Source organism: Juglans regia, chromosome 12, assembly GCF_001411555.2.
Source record: "Juglans regia cultivar Chandler chromosome 12, Walnut 2.0, whole genome shotgun sequence".
NCBI classification, from domain to species: domain Eukaryota; kingdom Viridiplantae; phylum Streptophyta; class Magnoliopsida; order Fagales; family Juglandaceae; genus Juglans; species Juglans regia.
Window position 1 is genome coordinate 16,192,697 of NC_049912.1, and position 20,969 is coordinate 16,213,665.

The window sequence follows — 20,969 nt, forward strand, 5'->3', positions numbered from 1 at the left end:
ACACCATCAGTCGATGCTATTATAGATTATAGATTTACGACCAATAATAAATTTCTTTTTCTTGTTATTCTTTTCATTGATTTTGAAATTAATTTATCAGATTCTCTATGATGAAAAGTTCCAATTTGACACTTTTATTTTGAGAAATGGGCTGTAAAAAACTTCAAATATAGGAAGGACATTTCACTGGTCAAGTCGTATGAAGAATTCTAGAAAACTGCCTTCCTTTTGAATTTTCTAGTTCGTTTTTTTACTTGCTCTCGCATTCTATTTCAAAATAATAATAAAAAATCTGTTAATTCTAAAATTCAATTATAGCTTGTATAATTCCCAAATTTAGTTTTTCTCAAAATTATTTAATTCGAATTTTTTGTGTAATTGATAATATTGAGAATTTTTTAATTAAATAAATTTAGAAAAATAAATTTAAGAAATTTCTATTTAAATATGTTTGGAGATTTTTCATTTAATAATTGATAAATGATAATAGAAAATGTATTCATCAATATTAATCAATCATTAAAAATACTTTCAATTATTGATGAAATTCATCATTTCTTTAAATCCCCACAAAAATTTAAAACATATCTTACAATTGTACCAACACACTTTTAACAAAGAAAAATGATGAACACATATTACTTTTCAAAACACTTTATATAACAATGTTTTAAAAGGATGAGTATTTTTGTAAAAGACCTTATAAATATAACAACATTTTACAAAAATACTTTATTTTACATGTGTTGCGAAATGTATTGTGAAATATATTGTATGGCCATTTCATTAGCCAAGCATGCCTCTCTCCCCTTGAGATTGTCAAAGATAGATGTTACCTAGTTCTAGTCTTTGGTTTCTGGCATGGGTGATGGGGCTTCGAAGGGAATATTTCCCCTTTCCCTTCTTTGGGTCAGGCTTGTGCCTGTAATGTCCCAAGGCCCAGGAATCAAAATAATCGGACCTAGACCACAGTCTTGGGAAGAAGGCCTTGACCAGCATGAGCAACGACACATCCCTATCCAAGTAATGGGTAAAAGGCCGTGACGCATAAAATGCGCTGGCATGGAGCATGAGCAAGACTGAGCTGACAAGACTCCAACAGGGTGGACTAAGTAGCGTAAAACTGACAAATAAAGGGGGATTATTCGGTACGCACCCTGAGCTCTCTATTTTCTCTTTGGTTCTCCTACCGAAACCCATAACTGACTTGAACATTCGAGGTGTCCAAACACACCCAACCACTTGATTTGACTTCTTTTACAAGATCAAGGCATCGTTAGAAACTGGTGATTACGAAACTCCCCTTAACAAGACTTACCTATGAAGTTATTTGTTTTTATTGTTTAAATTACTAAAGAAATGGAGTTTGAAATTTAACTTGTAATCTTAGTTGGAGTCGGAGAGTCTGAAATTTGTAGCCATGAGTGATGCCACCGTCTTACAAGCAACACCTCACTATCTCTTTCCTCTTCTTTATACAATTACACTTCACAAACAAAAAATGGCATTGTTGCTGCTATTTCCCTCTCACAATGACTACCCCTCAACAAACACTTTTAATAAAAAACAACAAGAAGTACGATCAGGTGGTTGAATTAGGCATAACTTGGGATGTTGAGATGAAATACAAAAAGAGTAATACAAAGTACAAACCTTAAATAAACAAACTTCATACAAGTCATTTGTCAAAAAGTGGATCTCACCAATAAATAATAGTTTTTTTACACTTTGTTTTAAGTGGGATCCACGTTTTTACAAGAGCTTATGTAAGAAGACTTGTTTGTTTGAGACTTATACAAATCATTTTTCATACAAAAATGATACATTCGTACAACTAAATATACTTGGTGGAATGGTTATTTGGGCCCTAGAAGATGTAAGCCTTTGTAATAGAAAGCCTAAGCCCAAGGCTTAGCGAATCAAGTCCAATAATCAAGTAGGGTTGCAAGGCCCAGTATTCAACCAACAGGCACATGAGGGATAAGGTGATAAGGAGATAATGCCTTCACCGTTACAAGGAAGGTTATCTTATCAGATCATTTGAAATAATAAGGGATCAACTTGGCGGATAGTCTATTCCTAGTACTCATCATCGAATTCTTGTGTTTATAATTAACACCCAAAGGTAATGCGTAACATCCATTCATAAATACAGTTCATTATCGCTTTCCTAACTTAGGCATCAGAAGTCCTCTAGGCACACCGTGCCACCATCTTTTTTGTTGCAGGTCACACGTGTGCTTCGAGGTGTGTAGAACACGTCCCGAACAGTGGCGCCATTTGTAGGATCTTTCTCCTCATAGACTTCAGCGTGATTTCCACATGCCAACTACCACGCGATCCCAAACAACTCGCAACCAAGATATGATGTCGACAGACATGGAGGCGAAGTTGGCGGATACCGAAGAGAAGTTGAGAAAGAAGATGGCAATGGTGGAAGAATTGAGGAAAGAGAATGATAAGTTGAAGCACCAAAACAATGCAACACCACCAAACCACAATGAGCAAACGGAAGGAGATGCACATAGCGTCGGGGCTACGAATGCTGAAGAATTAGAGAGGAAGAGACTGCATAAAGAATTGCATACCCTCATAGATAAATAAGAGGAGATGGCAAAGAAAATGGGAGGGATAGGCCATCAAGACAAGCCACAAAAAAGGCACTCAACCCAATGGGACCAAGGCCTCCGGCTCATCCAGAATAGCCTAAATGTACAAAGGAAGGAGGGCACCTCGAGGAAAGAAGCACACCCATCCAGGAGGGGGCAACTTTTTTGCAGGTATCATCAATCGGATACCCACTGGACAGAAGATTGCACGACCATGAAGAAAACGGTGACTGAACCAGTAGAAAGTGGAAAAGCTCAAACGAATGCTCGCCGAACACGTGAAGCCAAGAAGGGAATAAGAGCGGGGGCGCATTTCTAGACGAAGTAATAGCCACAAACAACGGAGACAAGGAAGAGAGGATGGGCATGACGCCTTCCACAATAACCGCGATCAAGACCATACCCCTTTAGGAGAAATTCGCACCATTGTAGGAGAATTTGCTAGAAGGGGTACAACAGCATCCAGCAAGAGAATGCATGCCTGAAAAAGCAAGGTACCAGGAAGAATACATGGCAGATAGGCCATACAAACACCTCAGGCTTAGCACCAGACTTGTCATCTCTTTTGGAGACGAAGATTGCGAAGGCATTCAACAATGGGAGTTCGACTGACATCTTATTTCGGGAGGCTTTTGCCAAGATGAGCATTGATCCCAATAGACTGCGACCTGCACCAATCCCCCTTAGGGGATTCTTCAGTGACAACAATGACTAATTTCTTGGTAGTCAAGGCACCGTCACCTTATAATGCCATATTGGGGCGACCAACTCTAAATGGCCTAAAGGTCGTCATCTCGACGTACCACTTGAAGATGAAATTCTCAACGGAGGTAGGGGTAGGAGAAGTCTAAGGAGAATAGGTTTTGGCACGGGAATGCTACATGTAAGAACTCAAGATAGGGGCATCTGACATATGCATTATTGAAAGGAACTTGGAAGATAAACCCCCGCCTCTGCCACCCACCCTATTTGACTAGGAAGTGGAAGCAAGGGATGAGGGCAATTCAAAACAAGAGGAGGCAAATGGGCCTTTAGTGATGATAACGCTAAACCCAGACCGGCCAAGCGCCACAACACGTATGGGAAAACTACTTCCCTTGAATTTCAGGGAAGCTCTAAAATAGCTATTGATCGAGCACAAGGACGTCTTTACCTGGAGCCATGAAGATATGTCGGGGATTGACAATGCAATTATAGAGCACATATTGTGTTGATCCAAAGGCAAAGAAAGTTCGGTAGAAAAGGAGGACACTTAGCACAGAGAAGTGTGAGGTTATAGTCGAAGAGATAGATCGCCTCCAAGCTGTGGGATTCATTAGGGAGGCCTATTACCCCGAGTGGTTGTCCAACTTTGTGTTGGTTAAAAAGGGGAGTGGAAAATGGAGGATGTGTATAAACTTCATCGATTGAAGGTACAACCTTCATCGATGGAGGATGTGTCGCCCAAATGACAGCTTTCCTGCTACCACGAATCGATGCAATCGTTGACGCCACAGTGAGGCATTGTATCCTAAGCTTTATGGATGCCTATTAAAGGTACAACCAAATCCGCATGTATTAAGCAGATGAGGAGAAGACAACATTCGTTACTAACATACGGCTCTATTATTACCGAGTCATGCCTTTCGGATTGGAGAATGCCAGGGCATCCTATCAAAGGCTGGTCAACCGAATGTTTAAAAAGCAGATTGGGTGGACCATGGAAGTATATGTAGACGACCTGCTAGTATAGAGCAAAGAATCCACCCAACACCTGACAGATCTAAGACAATCTTTCGCGATACTTCGCAAGTATAGGATGAAATTGAACCCCGCAAAGTATGCTTTCGAGGTAGATTCGGGGAAATTCTTCGGCTCCATTGTCTCTGAAAGAGCCATAGAGGCAAGTACTAAGAAGATTAGTGCCATCCTAGATATGCAGCCACCGTAAAATAAAAATGAGATCCAACGGCTGGCAAGTAGAGTGGCAGCTTTGAACAGGTTCGTGTCTAGGTCCACAGATAAGTGCCTACCCTTCTTCAGGGTCCTACAAAAGGTACACTCATGGAATGAAAAATGTGATAAAGATTTTTAGGAGTTAAAGCAATACTTGTATTGCTCACCCTATTGAAGTAGCCTAACTAGGGAGACACTCTATACGTGTACTTGGTGGAATCCCCCAAGTCATCTCTGCAATTCTAGTTAAGGAAGAAGGGATAATGTAGGCGCTGATATACTAACGACCCTCACATTGAAGGGCGTAGAGGTTAGTTACCTATAAATGGAAATGCCGGCATTCACTTTAGTAATAGCCACCCGGAGATTGTGGCCATATTTCAAGCTCACCCCATAAAATTGTTAATGGAAAACCCTTTCAGGAAGATACTGTAGAAGCCAAGTAGTTCATACAGACTAGTCAGTTGATCGATCGAGCTCAGTGAGTTTGACATCGACTATTTTCCAAGGGGTACAATAAGAAGGCAAGCCTTAGTGAACTTCGTGGTTGAGTTCACGGGCTTTCCCCCAAGAAATAGGTGCCACCCTCCTTGGAAAACTATGTCTGGTTTTTATTAACTGATCCACCTACCAAGCAGGAGGAGGAATACAAGTCTACATCGTCGACTGGAAAGGAGAAGAATATCACTACATGGCGACCCTCACATTCAACACTACCAATAACGAAGCCGAGAATGAGGCTCTTATAGCAGGCTTTTCTATCACAAGAGCCTTGGGAGCCACCAACCTCAAGGTGAAGGCAAATTCCCAAATAGTGGTTAACCAGGTAACAAGAACATACGCCACTGGGAGGTGCAAAAGAGAGTGAATGAAATTCCAGCAATTGGGCCAGAAGTGTACAAGATAAGGCCCACAGAGCCAAAGTGGGCCAGGGAGGTAGCTGAGTACTTGGACATCGAGAAGCTCTCGAAGGAGAAAGAAGAGGCGAAGAAAATCAAAAGGAGGGTGGTGCGGTTTGTCAAGATTGATGGGATCCTATACAAGAAAGGATTTGCCACCCCATTGTTGAGATGTATCTCATCCCAAGAAGTGCAGTATGTCTTGGCAGAGTTCCATGAAGGGGTTTGTGGCAACCACTAGAGCGGAAAGAATTTGGCTAGGAAGATCGTAAGGGCGGGGTACTATTGGCCCAACACTTTGAGGGACGCCAAGGAATTTGTAAGGAAGTGCTCCAAATGCCAGATCTATGCCCCCATACCACATTGCCCTCCCAAGTGGCTAACTTCTATCACTGTCCCATGGTTGTTTGCGCAATGAGGAGTTAATCTAGTGGGACCTTTCCCGTCGGGAAAGGGTGGACTGAAATATATGATTGTCTCCATAGTTTATTTTACAGAATGGGCAGAGGCTGAACCTTTGGCAACTATCAATACAAGAAGCATTACAAAGTTCTTGCGGAAACATATTATCTGCCGAGTTGGAATTCCTCCAAGAAAAATCTTGAACAACGGGAAGCAGTTTGATTCAGAATATTACAGAGAATAATGCAAAGAGTTGAGAATTCAAGCCAAGTATTTGTTCCCTGGACACCACTAGGCCAATAGACAGGCGAAGGCGACGAACAAATCCCTACTTGGGATTTTAAAGAAGAAATTCACGAACAAGAAAAGAGAATTGGCAGAAGAACTCTTAGGGGTGTTGTGGGCCTACAAGACCACTCTAAAGACCCCCACGAGTGAAACCACATTCACTTTGGCCTTTGGGAGCAAGTCTGTCACCCCAGTGGAAGTTGTCTTGCCTAGATATCGTACCCATTACTTCAACCAGTCTCAAAACGATAGGGCTTTGGAGGAGTACCTCGACATTTTGGAAGAGGAAATGGAAGAAGCCAAGGTTCAAAATATCCCCAACAAGAGAAAAACAGAGCATTACTTTAACAAACGAGTCAAGTCCAGGACCTTTAAGGTATGTGATTTGGTACTAGGAGAAACATGGGTGACAACCTAGGACAAAGGGAAGCTCAGCCCCCGATGAGAAATACCATATGTAGTGACCACCAACCATCGGCCATGATCATACCACCTCAAGGATAGTGGGGGAGAGGAGCTGCAACATCCCTGGAGTGCTGAGCATCTCAAGAAGTTTTATCCTTTATATTATAGATGTACTTAATAAATTATTATCAATAAAGGCAGTTATTTTCTTAATTCGTGTGTATCATCTCGGTGAAAGGGGTGCGGAGGTCAAAAGACCCTATGACCTCTCTTAAACTATCAAAGTCGAGTCCAAAGACTCGAGGTGGAATGTGCGTGGAGGTCAAAAGACCCCACGACCATTAATTACTTCCCAATAATGCGAAAGGAGAGCTAAAGTAAGAACCAAAGCAACAAATGGAAATGCACAGCCAGACCACAAACAAATGATCATCTATCACAGGAAAGCCAGTTTGTCGAACACATTGTCCAAATATACCAAAATAAAAAGAAAAGACAAAAATATATCACAATTTTCTTATGAATTGGGAGCTCTCGAGGCCTCAATGGGGAGGGCATGGGCAAGAAGGCGCTAGGCATGGTATGGTATGGCGCCCCAAAGCGTCCACAAACAGGCACAAAATCTTGTCAAGTTTGAAGGATTCAAGATCTAGCTACCTCAAGTCTGTCCGAGGGTGCGCTAGCAGATGCGATCCTAACCGAGCAATAGCAGCCCCATATCCATATCAAAAGGCTCGATCGCGAACAGCCCTAGCCACCATCAACTACAGAGACAAGAGAACCTATTCATTTCTCGAAGCCACCTCTGATTCTAGCTCTAACAATTGCTTCCCCTACTCCTTCACTTTCACATCTAGGTGCAGTAAAGAGTTGTTTAATTTATCCTGATTGGCATCCACCTACTCTCTGTCCATTTTGTAGGCAGTGTGCCCGTTGTGCAGCTCCTCATAAGATCCCCTCGCCTCCGAAAGCTCAAGGCCAAGCTGCCTATAGGTTTCCTTCGAAGAGATCAATGTCTGGGAGAGCTCCGAGCATCGTTGTTCAGTGCCAAACAACCTTGTTGAGAAGAGTTTAACTCTTTGCTCACACGGGACAATTGGTCGCAGATGGAATCCTGCTCATACTCCACCAATTGCAATGCAAAGTTATTACGAGCATTGATGGACTTGGCATGAATTAGCTTGCTACGGAGCTTAGAAGCCTAGTCGTGAAGAATCTAGAGGTCGTTCTCCAAAGAGCGGATATACCCATTCGATTCCTCAAGGAAGGATTCCACCTCAGCCTTTTCAACCTCCAGCTGAGCCAATTCCCCCTTAGCCCAAAAAGCAAACATAAGCCTGGCACACAACTCCGTCTCCAACTCCGCACGATCAACCACAATCCAAAAAACCATATCGTCCACTCCCTACAAAACACAAGGATACAGTAAAGAAGAGGGTACCCACGTAAAAGGCAACAAAAACAAATGAGCAACATCATACTGAGGACAGGTAGCTCCTTAATCGGTAGATCATCTCCACGATTGCTTCACCCCGAGAAGGGGTGGCAGATAAGAAGGCCCTTCACGCCCCCTCCCTGCAACTCGTAGTCCATCAACATAGGGCCTTCCCAATAATTGTATTGGGGGAGAACAAGGTAAGTGGAACTTCCCCCTCGGGAACAAAGACGCCTTCCTTTATTGGGCTAGTAGAAACAAAGTTGGTGTAAGGGCTGGGCCCCCATCCACTCTTTCCCCCATGGGGGAGGACTCCAAATTGCCCCTAAAAGAAGAGGGAGACAGAGAATGAATGGAGACCCATTCCAAATCCATAGGCGAACTTGGAAGAGAATCTTGATCTTTGTTGTCTGCATTACAACTCACCATCACCAATGGCGCCGCCAGATTACTTTGGGAGCCGCCTTCAAAAAATGGGGCAATCTCAGGCACTATAGCCAGTGATGCCTAAAGAGAAAGCATCAAATATGTCCATCCCCCCTCGCTACAACTTGGCGACGAGCTCGAAGGAGGGATTGTGGGACACTCGAAAGAGGGGGTGCCAATCGAATCCAATTCCCTCAAAGGGAGATCGAAATCGAACGTCGTGGCTGGGTTAGATAGTGCTTGACCCATAAGCCCATCAAGATCGCTAAGTCCTGGAGATGCAGGCGGCGACCTGTGAGTGGGGGAAATAGTGGGCGAGACATGCCCAGCAGCCAAATCAACGCCAAAATCCACAACATGACCTGGCTTAACAACATTTCAAGGAGGAGAAGCGATGGGCGCCATGCCCTCAGTTGGGTAGGGACTTTTCTTAGGGGTTTCAGAAGGTGGGGAGGCAAGTCGTTTCTTAGAGGATGGCGCCACGACCTTCAATTTGCGACCCTTGATGTGAGAACGTTCAGGAACGACAAGGAAATGATCCATATTGGTGGGGTTCAAGAGAGCCTCGGTCCACAGGGCCTCCTAGTTATCTTGGGCCCTTCAACACGAGATTATTCTCGGATTTAATCTCGGTCGGTTAAATTGATAATGATTTTCTTATCATCGGGAACCCTTCCCCAGTTGGCCCGAATAGGGAAGTCCTGTCTCTCAGCCTCAAAGGCTGGAAATTCCTAGCCTCAACCAGAAATAAGAAAAAATTTCTTTTGCCATTGTTTGGCATTTGAATGGAGACTCTCAAATCGGGCCAAACTCTGAGAACGAAGGCAAAAGTAGTAGTTGTTACCTTGCCAGCCTTTAACAGAATAGAAAGACAATAATTCACAAGCGGTTAAGTCGGGATACTCCTCCCAAAGAGGTTCAAGAACATAGAAGCACCCACCAAGCATGTGAATGAAGTTGAGTAGAAGCTAATCCCAACAGGTCGATAACATCGTGCAAAGGGAGACAGAAGGGGAGGCATAAACCATGCATCAGGGCACAAACGGGCAAGGTAACTCCTTGCAAAACCCTCCTTGTCAACAACACCCACAAAGGGGAGCTCAAGGACCACGAAATCCAAAATGCGATAGAAAACCCTTAGTCTCATTAAATCCTTGGCGGTGAGGGAGGAATGCCAGTTAAAGCCTTCGAAGAAAAGAATAATTTTTCCAGCAGAGGACTTTGGGAGGGTGGAGGAAGAAACCCTAGGTGGGGTTTGGGAAGGAGCTCGATTGGGAGTATGAGAAGAACCGTGTTGAGCCATGGCAACGAATCTTGAAAGGGAAAAGATTAGAGATAAAGAAAGGTCAATGGAAAGGAAGTTGGGGAAATTTTGCTCAAAAGGAAGCCAAAGAAAGCAAGTCTAGTGAAAATGGGGGGGAAAAAGGAAGAGATGCTAGGGAGAAGAAAATGGAAGGTAATGATGAGAGATTTCTTGCGAAGAAGAACGGATGTCAGGTTGAAAAGGAAGGTGATGATGAATGATTTCTGGGGAATACAAAAGGGTGATAGCACCATCAATGCTCGACTTCAAAACATGGGAGTAAAGAATGTGGAAACAATTAAAAGTAACATGTGCCACACGATTGAGAACTTTCAAAATCCCACACCTTGGATAGGGAGAACATCTCGCGAAGTAAAGAAGAGAATCGGGGAGAATTATCCCAGGATTTCTCCATGTGCTCCCAAATAGGCGGGTTAAGGAGAAAACAAATCAATAAATTTTCCACGTGTTGGCACGAAGGAAATTAGCAGAGTAACTATAAGGGTTATTTGGGCCTAGAAGAAGTAAGCATTTGTAATATAAAGCCTGAGCATCCACATTGATCTATGTATATGTATATGTAAAGTCATATTTGCATAATATGACCTTAGAATCCTCGACATTTGCTTATGCATATTCAAAAATTTAGCTAGTTATGAACATTGCTTATCTAAATTTGGATAACTACTATTCACTCCATAAAACATATTTTAATCATTATTTCTCTCTCCTCTCTCTCTCTCTCTCTCAATCCTTTAATTTTCTCCCTCATTCAACAACACAACAAACCTTCAGTTGGATATTCATTTTATTATTGTAATATATTATATTTTTTTCATTTTATTATATCTTTAATATAATATATAAAAAAATTATATTTTTTATTATTGCACTTGTATTATTAATGTTAAATGTATGTAGTGGATACTAATTGTAAAAAATATATAAAAAAATTGATTTTAGCAAAAAATTAATGATAAAAAAAATAATATTTTATTATTATTTTATCTCAAATATGCATAAGTCAATGTGAAAATTTTATTTGAATGGCAAAGTGGTTATGCAAAAGAGGTAATTTTGTATATGCATATGCATAGACCAATATTAATGCTCCCCGAGGCTTAACGAATCAAGTCGAATAATCCATAGGGCTGCAAGGCCCAATATTCAGTCGACAGGCACATGAGGGATAAGGTGATAAACACCGTTACTATGAAGGTTATCTTATCAGCTCATTTGAAATAATAAGGGTTCAACTTGGCGGTAAGCCTGTTCCTAATACTCATCACCAAATTCTTATGTTTATAAATAATACCCAAAAGGTAATGCATAACATTCATTCATAGATACAATTCATTATCACTTTTTTAACTTAGGTATCGAAAGTCCTCTGGGTACACCATGCCGCGATTTCCTTTGTTGCAGCATGCGTGTGGTTGAAGGTGTGTGGAAGACGTACCGAACACTCGGTATCCAAAAGGCTCATTCCAATCGTTCTCTTTCATTTCTCAACACTACCATCACTGTCATTCCATTACATAAAGCTGGCACTCCTTTGAACCCTGTACCGCACATCATCCTGTACGTATGTCCAGTTCTAATACACGAGATAATTTATTTCCCTTTTTTACTTTTGAGAAAAAAAAAGTTGGAGGCTGGCATCCCAATGCCTACACTTTATTTAGAGGCACAAGAATTTTAAGATTTTGTTAAACTTGGCATTTATAAAGTGAAAAATATTTAGCCAAAAACTAATTATATAAAAATAAATTTATAAATTAATATTTTTTAATATAGTATATTAAGTTATAAACTTATTTTTATTATAAAATAAAATTTTATAAAATTACATCAATTTATAAATTTATATTTATGTAATTCTGTCCGTAACAATTGTCTTAAAAAAATGGCCGCCTTTTGCACGTAGGTACAAAACCCACTTTTTACTATTACCAACTTGCAATTCCTATATTTATATATATATATATATATATTTATATATATATATGTGATATCCTGTATTTAGTATATTTTTTTATTGTAGGATTTATTTAATTAACTTAAATATTTAATTATTAGATTTTTCGTTGGATTTATTTTATAATTTTTTTTAAGTTGTAAAATTTATTTTGAGATACTTTCTTGATATTAATTATTGCTTGCATTTATATTGCTCTTTGCTTTAATGAATAATTTTATTGTTGAACTTTAATTATTTTATTCTATTAATTTTCAGTTATAGTGTTTTTATTTAACTCTTAAATTATTTTTATTGCGTCTTTTTCTTTTGTTGGACTTTCCTATTTTCGGACTGGACTTGTTTGAGTGTATTTTATTTTTCTTTTGGTCCTAGCCCTTCTGGTTCCCAGTCCAACCCGTGAGGCTTCAACCCAGCCCGCTCAATTCCCCCTCAAACGGCTTCGTTTTGTAAACAAGTGGTGAAAACCCTATTCCTCTTGTTTATTTTTATAGCGCCGCACCCCATTTCCTTTTTCTTCTCTTTCTTTCTTTTCCTTCTTCTTTCTTTCCCTCTTCTTTCTTTCCCTCCTCTTTCTTCTTCCAGCCCGCACCTCCCAGGCCCTCTCCCTCAGATCACGTTCTCTCTCTCTCTTTCTCTCTCTCTCTCTCGATCGCGCCTCAGATTTGCGATCTTTCTCTTTTAGATTTGTGCTCTCTCTTTCTTGCTCTCCATTCTCTCTCTCTCTCATCTATTTCTCTCTCTCAGTGTGCCATCGTCAAAACAACGCCCCCTCTCTCGCCCAGCTTTGCCACGACCTTTTTTTCCCCTCATGGTGAGCCTTCGTCGCACCTTCTTCTCTTTTGGTTTCCTTTTCCTTTTTGTTGAGTTTTATGTTTTCCTAGAAACAAGTAGAAACTTTGCACTCTTTGAAAATATTAACATGTAGTTTTTAACTTTGTGGTCATGATATTCCTGGTAAATACGAAAATGCCATTAGGCCTTTGGTCTTTGATTCTTTCCGTAAAACATCTCAAACTTTTTTAAGTGTTTTTACATGTTGCCCCCTTAGTATGATGTTTTCAGATATATTGTTACGTGGATTTAGTTTAATGGGTTTATGTTTTAATGGGCTTGGTTTAATTGGTTGTGTTTTAATGAATGAGCTTGGTTTTTATTATACATAAAAAAATGATTATAATGTTAATTTGAACTATTTAGTTTTTAATTGAACTCGTTTTTAAGTTGGCCTTAGTTTATGGAATTTTAAGTAGCCATAGTATTCTATTAATCTATAATATGTTGTGGGTACTTTAGTATTTTAAAACCACCGGTATTCATTTATCATAATATTTATTCGATTATTCTCTTCTGTACGGATTCGTTTAAGTGGATATTGATGAATTTAAAAAGTGATGATATTTAAAGTTAAGAGAATTTTAAGTATTGAGGAATTAAAATAGGTACTTCAGGTGTAATATGAGATTTATTTGTTCACTAGAGATTGATTTAGGTTACATTAATTTTTTATAGGTGGCGATTGACAATTGTTCAGTACTATTGTAGAGAATTTCTGAATAAGTTAAGAAGTATAGGTAAGCGGGGTTTCTATGCTAGACTTTGCATAAACTAAAATGAACTGAGGTCAATTTTGAAAAATATGCATGTTTTGTTATGAAAACAAATTTGAAACGAGCTCAATTATTTGTTTTGCATTACTCATGAAATTATGTATAAGAATAAGGTGTTTTTCTGATATGACTGTTGTAAATATGAGCTTATTTTTTACATTCTGTTGTTGAATTGAGAAAAATGAGCGAATATGAAAATTTGAGAAATTGGCATGTGACGTGAAGATGTTCTGAATCTGTTTTAGAAAATGTGAAATGATCTGAATTTTAGTACTCTATTTTGATATGATTTGGCATCTGAAAAACCTTTAGCATAACTTTCTAATTATATTATGACTCTGATTCTGGTTCTGATATGGTGATTCTAATTCTGTTTTGCTCTGATATGTGGCCTGTCACGGGATACAATAGTGACCTTTGGCCTGTGGCCTGTGGCCCTATCACGGGATATAATAGTGACATTTGGCCCTGTCAGAGGAGATAATAGTGACCTCTAGCCCGCCACGGGAGATAATAGTGGTTTTCTGTTCTGAGTGCAATCGCTTTGATAACATGGTGATTTATGTTCTATTTGGCTTTCTGCAGAATGCACAACCCTACCACGGGGGTTAAACATGTTCTCTGTTCCGATATAATATGATAAGATGAAGATGTTCAGTCATGTTGTGCCAAATGAGTCTTTGAATATGAAAAGTTGGTTTTTGAATATGAAATGTTTGAAACGTCACTCTGATTTTCTGATAATATGTAGTTTTGAAATTTGCATATTGAAATTAAAATGTTTTGTTTCTGCATTTTGAACTCTGTGAAAATGCTCATGTTTACATATTAGGATATGTTCTTTGCTTACTGATTTGTTGATAACTCACTCCTTATCTCCATAATATTTTTCAGATATTTTTATAGTTCAGCTGGAGAACAAGAATATGAAGTATTGGAAAAAATTTTGATGATCATAGATGAATGAGTGCTAAGGGTACAAGTATTTTGGAGGTTCATATTTAGTAGTTTTATCTCTGGCGGTTATTTTGGTATGTCAAGTTATGAATAATTTGAGTTTTTGTGGAGATGTTATTGTTTTATTGAGGTTTTTGTTTAGTATCTCTGTAGAGAGACACAGATTTTTGGATTGAACAAATAAGTTAATTATTTTTTGGAGTTTCTATTTATTTATTATTGATTATTGTTGATGTTCTTGAATAATAGGAGCTAACTCTCCGGATTTCTGGGAACGAGGCGTTACAATATAACTTTTTTTTCTTTACTATAAAATAGTTAAAGAAAAATTATATACATAAGCCTCACACTTCTGTACACTACTTAAAAATATATGAATTTATTCTTTTACCCTTATGTTTCATGAAATATGAAATATAAAACATGAGGATAAAAGAGTAAAATCATATATTTTTTAAGTGGTGTGCAGAGTGTGAGGCTTATGTGTAGCACAACTCATAGTTAAATACTTTTCTTAAACATGATCTCCAAAAATTACTGTTAATGAAGATGATTAATAAATAGAGTAGACAAAAAATTTAAATTTTCGGGAATTGATAATTTAAGAATATTTGAATTAATTAAATTTGGGAACAAGCAAACTTGAGAATTTTTTAAGCTATAATTGATCATTAGAATGGTGTATTTTTTTTATCCATACTTTACAATTTTCAGATAAACTTGTGAAAACATAAACCTGGAAACTTTACAAGCTTATAATTGATATATAGAATGATATATTTTTTTATCCATAATTTAAAAGGTTTGTATGTTTTTAAGACTTGTATTGATATTATTTTGAAATAGAGGTCGGGTTTGGATACAAGATGTGTTTCGTTTCAGTTCATCTAATTATTATAATTTTTTCAAATTTTCACATAAAATATAATAAACAATTCAACTTTTTTAAACTTTAAAACAATAATAATATTAAAAAAATCATATTCTAATAATATTTTATTCAACTTTCATCTTAATTCATTTCTTCTCAACTTATTATCCAAACGGAACCATAATTTTTCTATATATATAATTTATCCAACTATCTTGAAACATAACTATACCAAAATATTCTATTTCAATAGCTCAACCCGAACACCCAAACATAATTCAAAACTTTGATAAAAGTGCATCATCTTTAAATTCAATTGCTTTATTTTATACTACACATGCACATATATATGTACGTATATATATACCTTCCAGGATCGTGGAGGGTTTTCCCTTGTCTTAGTACAGGTTTCAAACTTTCCATAATGGAAGAATCCGTAGAAGATCCATGTAAACGGATGTCTTTGACGGAACAAGAGAAGGAGGAGATTATTGTGGAAGAGGAACAACTTGAAGAAACGAACCAAAGGGGAGAGCACTGTCTCCTAGTGTCTCTACTCATGAGGAAACATTTCAATCATGAGGCCTTTAAGCAAACCTTGAGAAAACTATTTAGACTAGTTAAGAGAATTTGGTTTAAGGAGCTGGGCTCTAAATTGTTTCTGGTGGAGTTCGAAGACTAGAGGGAGAATGCTAGGGTGCAACGCGAAGGGCCTTGGTCCTTTGATAGGCATCTGGTATTGGTGCAACACTTCGTAGGAGGCATCCAGGCAAACAAAGTAAAGATAGACTTGGCTTCTTTCTGGGTAAGACTCTATGACCTTCCACTTGGTGCCATGAATGAAAAGGTGGTAAGAAAAATTGGCAACATCATTGGTTCGGTAGAGGAGATCAACATAGATAAAGATGTGGTTGCTTGGGGTGAATTCATCAGACTCAGGGTTAGCTTGGATATCACAAAACCTTTGCTATGAGGCAAATGTATTAACATCCCATCCCATGGTGTTTGCTGGGTTCGTTTTATGTATGAAAGACTACCTACTTTTCTGTTATATTTGTGGTATATTGGGACACAATTATAAAGATTGTGAAGAGAGGAAGGAAACTTGTGTAACACAGAAAGAAGAGGATTATCCATTTGGTCCATGGCTGCGAGCTGGGGTTTCCTTTTTCAACCATCGCAACCACCAGGCTGGGCAAGGCCAAGAGTATCTTGTTCCTCCACCTTGCTCAAGTTCCAAAGGTAATGCTGCAAATTCGAAACAAACAAGAGTAATTCCAGATCCTACTATCCAGAGCAGAGCAGGTGGGTCAGCGTTTCAAGGTAGTATGGCTCAGGAAGTCAACTCCAATAAGGCTACAAGTATAGACCTCCATGCTGGTTTAATGAGAGGGGAGAGGGCCTTACATCAGAACATAGCTATACTCGACGAGGGTATGGGCAACCTGCAGAAGGAGAAGTCAAAACTAGAGGAGGCTTTCACGGGTAAACCAACCACCTTTCTAACAAAAGTAGACTCAAACAGGAGCTTGGAAGATCTGGCCCCTCCAAAAACATCTTTGACCAAGAACGAGGGTCCCCTACCATTGTCTGGCTGTAACAAGGAACAGTCAACGAGGGGCAAGTGGCAAAGAGTAAATAAAAGGGTGGGAAAGGAAAATAGCCCTGGGATTCCCAACTGTTCCCTGAAATGGAAGGTAATAAGGAAGAAGGAAACTGAGTTAGGGCCTTTACCTAAAGCCAAGCTGCGAAAGGTTATGGACTTGATTGACAACACAAATACAAGATCGGTGGAGGCTGTTAATCAGCCCTGCCAAGCGCCATGAAACTGCTAAGTTGGAATTCATGTGGGCTTGGGAACCCACGTGGAATTCATGCCCTTCGAGACTTGATCAAGAAGGAAGCTCCCATAACAGTGGATTGTGAGGGGAGAAGTGGTGGACTTAGCCTAATGTGGGGACTTGAGGTTGACCTAACCATCCGAAGTTTCTCAAAGAACCATATTGATGCTGAAGTTAAGGATACCAGTGGTCAGGACAGCTGGCAACTAACTGGGTTTTATGGGTTGCCTGAAGTTAGTAGAAGGGGTGAATCTTGGGACCTTCTAAGATTTTTGAACCTGGGGGCTTGTGAAAAATGGTTGGTAATTGGGGACTTCAATGAGATTATCGTAGAAATGGAAAGAAGGGAGGTAATGACAGATCAGAATCTCAAATGGAAAATTTTCGAAAAGTAATAGATGATTGTGCTTTGAAAGACCTAGGGTTTGAAGGTTCCCATTTCACCCGGTGGAACAATAGGGAAAGGGCCCATGCAATTTTAAAGAGGCTGGACAGGGTCCTAGCTAACCATGCATGGTCTCGAGCCTTCCCTTTTGCTAAAGTGATACACACCATAGCAGCCCATTCAAACCATGCTCCAATTGTCCTTAACACAGAAGGCATTTTCCCAAGGCACAAAGGCCCTAAACCCTTCAGGTTCGAAGCTATGTGGATTGAAAGTGAAGATTGTGGTAAGCTAATAGAGAAGGTCTGGTAGGCTCCTGGTAGGTATGAATCCTCTGATGACATCATGGGGAAGCTGTCAACTTGCAGTGAAAGTCTCTTAAAATGGAGCAAACAAAGCTTTGGAGAAGTGCACAAGGGGCTACAAAATGCTAGAATCGACCTGGGCAGGATCCAAGATGCAAATGAGACTACTGTCAACCCAGCAGCTCTACAACAAGCTCGAGAGGAAGTTCAAGTATGGCTGGAAAGGGAAGAAATACAATGGATGCAAAGATCAAAAGCCCTTTGGCTCAAGGCAGGAGATCAAAACACAAAGTTCTTCCATAGCCAAGCTAACCAAAGGAGGAAAAAAAACACCATTACAAGACTGCTAAATGAGTCTGGAGAGTGGCAAGAAGTAGAAAGAAGGGATGGACTAATCATGAGTTACTATGAAGAAATGTTCAAATCAGATGCATAACCCTACAATTTGGACTTCCTAGCATCTTTGAGAGGAAGAGTTACAACATCAATGAATGAGGAGCTTACTAAAGTCTTTACTGATGTCGAAGTGGAGGTTGCTCTTCATCAAATAAACCCTTCCACAGCCCTTTGTCCTGATGGTATGGCCCCCATTTTCTATCAAAAGTATTGGCATGTAGTTGGTAAATCAGTGTCTCAGGCTGTGCTTAATGCTCTAAACAATGGCCAATTCCCTTGTGCTATTAATCACACTTTTATAGCTCTCATTCTTAAAATAAAAAATCCTCATAAAGTGTCTGAATACAGACCCATTAGCCTCTGTAATGTAATTTACAAATTGATCTCCAAGGTCTTATCTAATAGGCTGAAGTTGATCCTCCCCGAGATTATCTCTATTTCCCAAAGTGCTTTTGTACCTGGTAGAGTCATAACTGATAATATCTTGATAGCTTATGAGATGATTGATTTTCTTAGAAGAAAAAGGAAAGGCAAAACAGGCTTTATGTCTCTCAAACTAGACATGAGCAAAGACTATGACAGACTTGAATGGCACTACTTGGAGAATGTTATGCAACAGATGGGATTTGCTAGCAAATAGATCAGTTTAATCATGAGATGTGTAAAAACTGTGTCTTTTTCCATTCTCATAAATGGTGAACCTATAGGACCAATCCACCCCACCCGAGGGATAAGGCAAGGAGACCTCTTGTCTCCATACCTTTTCTTGTTGGGTATTGAAGGACTTATTTCCTTGCTGACTCAAGCAAACTCAAGAAATTTGATAAGGGGAATCCAAATCTTTAGAGGAGCTCCTGTGGTGAATCATCTACTGTTCGCAGATGACAGCATAGTGTTTTGCAAGGCCTCAAGTCAGGAAAGTAGTAATGTGCAGAGAATCCTTGAAACTTATGAGAGGGCCTGAGGACAAAAAATCATTAGGGACAAGACATCAATGGTCTTTAGTAGGAATGTATCTCTAGCAGCTCAACAACAACTGCTTGATTCTTGGGGCATCCAAGAACACCAGAACTATGACAAATACCTAGGCCTTCCACCTATGATTGAGAGAAATAAAAAGAGGGCATTTTCATATATAAAGCACAAAATCTGGTTGAAACTTCAGCAATGGAAGGGCAAGCTGTTATCCCAAGGGGAAAAGAAACTCTGATTAAGGCAGTTGCTCTAGCAATTCTTACTTATGCTATGTCCTGTTTCATGTTATCCCTTACCTTTCGTAATGAACTAGAACAAATGATGGCCAAATTCTGGTGGGGGCAAAAGAAGGAAGAGAAGAAAATTCATTGGGTCAGCTGGAAGAGGATGTGTGAAACCAAGGATGATGGGGGCATGGGCTTCAAAAACCTGAGATTCTTCAATGAGGCATTACTTGCAAAACAAGGCTGGAGAATCATGCAGCAAGAAGATAGTCTCATTCATAAAATCATTAGGGCCAGGTATTTCCCTAACACTAATTTCCAGAATTCTAGTCTTGGTCACAACCCTTCCTATGTGTGAAGGGGCATATGGGCTGTCAAAGACAAGCTTCTTCGGGCCTGTAGATAGAGAATTGGGAATGGGAGGACAATAAGAATATGGGAAGATTACTGGATTCCTGGTTCCAAGAACTTGCAACATATGGGAGATACAAGTAGAGCTAATGACCAGAAAGTTGAGGAGCTTATTGACCCTTATGAAGGTCCCCCCCAAGGTGAAAGTCTTTGCTTGGAGGACTTGCATGGAGGCCCTTCCCACGAGATGTGACTTGAAACAAAGGAAGGTAATCGAAGATGAAACATGTCAACTGTGCTCTATAGCAGCAGAAACAACAACACATGCACTTTTTCAATGCAAAATGCTCCCAACTATGTGGTGTAAACAATTTCCTCAGCTTAACACAAAAGATCCACAAGGAGACTTAAGGGAATGGATTTGCAGGTTATAGGACTCTTGCAGTTTTGAGGCACTGGAAAGACTTTTCATGATAGCTTGGGCATGCTGGCATAGGAACCAGTGGATTTTTGAAGAGAAACATCTCACCCCCGAGGAAGCAATCAACTCAGCTCTTTCCCTACTTTGGACCTACAAAGCTACTAAAGGCCTTGACATCAGCAGAGTAAGGAGAATCTCCCAATGGCAACCTCCTCCACAAGGTTCAATCAAACTCAATGTTGATGAGGCTGTGTTTCATGCTGAAAATAAAGCTGGAGTTGGACTCATTGCTCGAGATTGTGAAGGAAAAGTGTTAAATGACAGTTAGTCAAAAAGAAGAGGCTGTCATGGAGCCTTTAGAGATTGAACTTTTAGCATTACTGAGAGGTCTGCAATTCAGCATTCCCCTTGGCTTCCAGTCTTTGTGCATAGAAACCGACTCTTTGCTGCTGGTCAAAGAAATATCTAACCCTCTACCTTCAAATGCCAGTTATGGTAATGTCATAACTGATATCCAAGAGCTCAAATGCAGATTTCTAGGTTGTTCCATTGATCATATCAATAGAGAAGCAAATCAGGCTACTCACAAGCTAGCTAGATTTTCTAGAAATGTATCAAACACTACTATATGATGGGAGTATGTTCCAATCTGTGTTCAACCAGTCCTATGGACTGATTTTCATCTGTAATACTATTTTGGCAGTTATTAATGAGAAGGTGTTTTACTATAAAAAAAAAAAAAAATTGCTTTATTTTATACCGGGCTGCCCTGTCCCAATAAAAAAGAGGGATATTCAAGTTCAACGCCCAAAAATGAAAAACCATGGAACTGAGACCACATTCGATGACTGTGTTTTTACGTAATTGATATATTAAGGGTGACTTTATAAATTATATTACGTATCCAAAGTTCGTAACGTAGGCTCTTACGTCTGCCAACTTTGATTACTAAT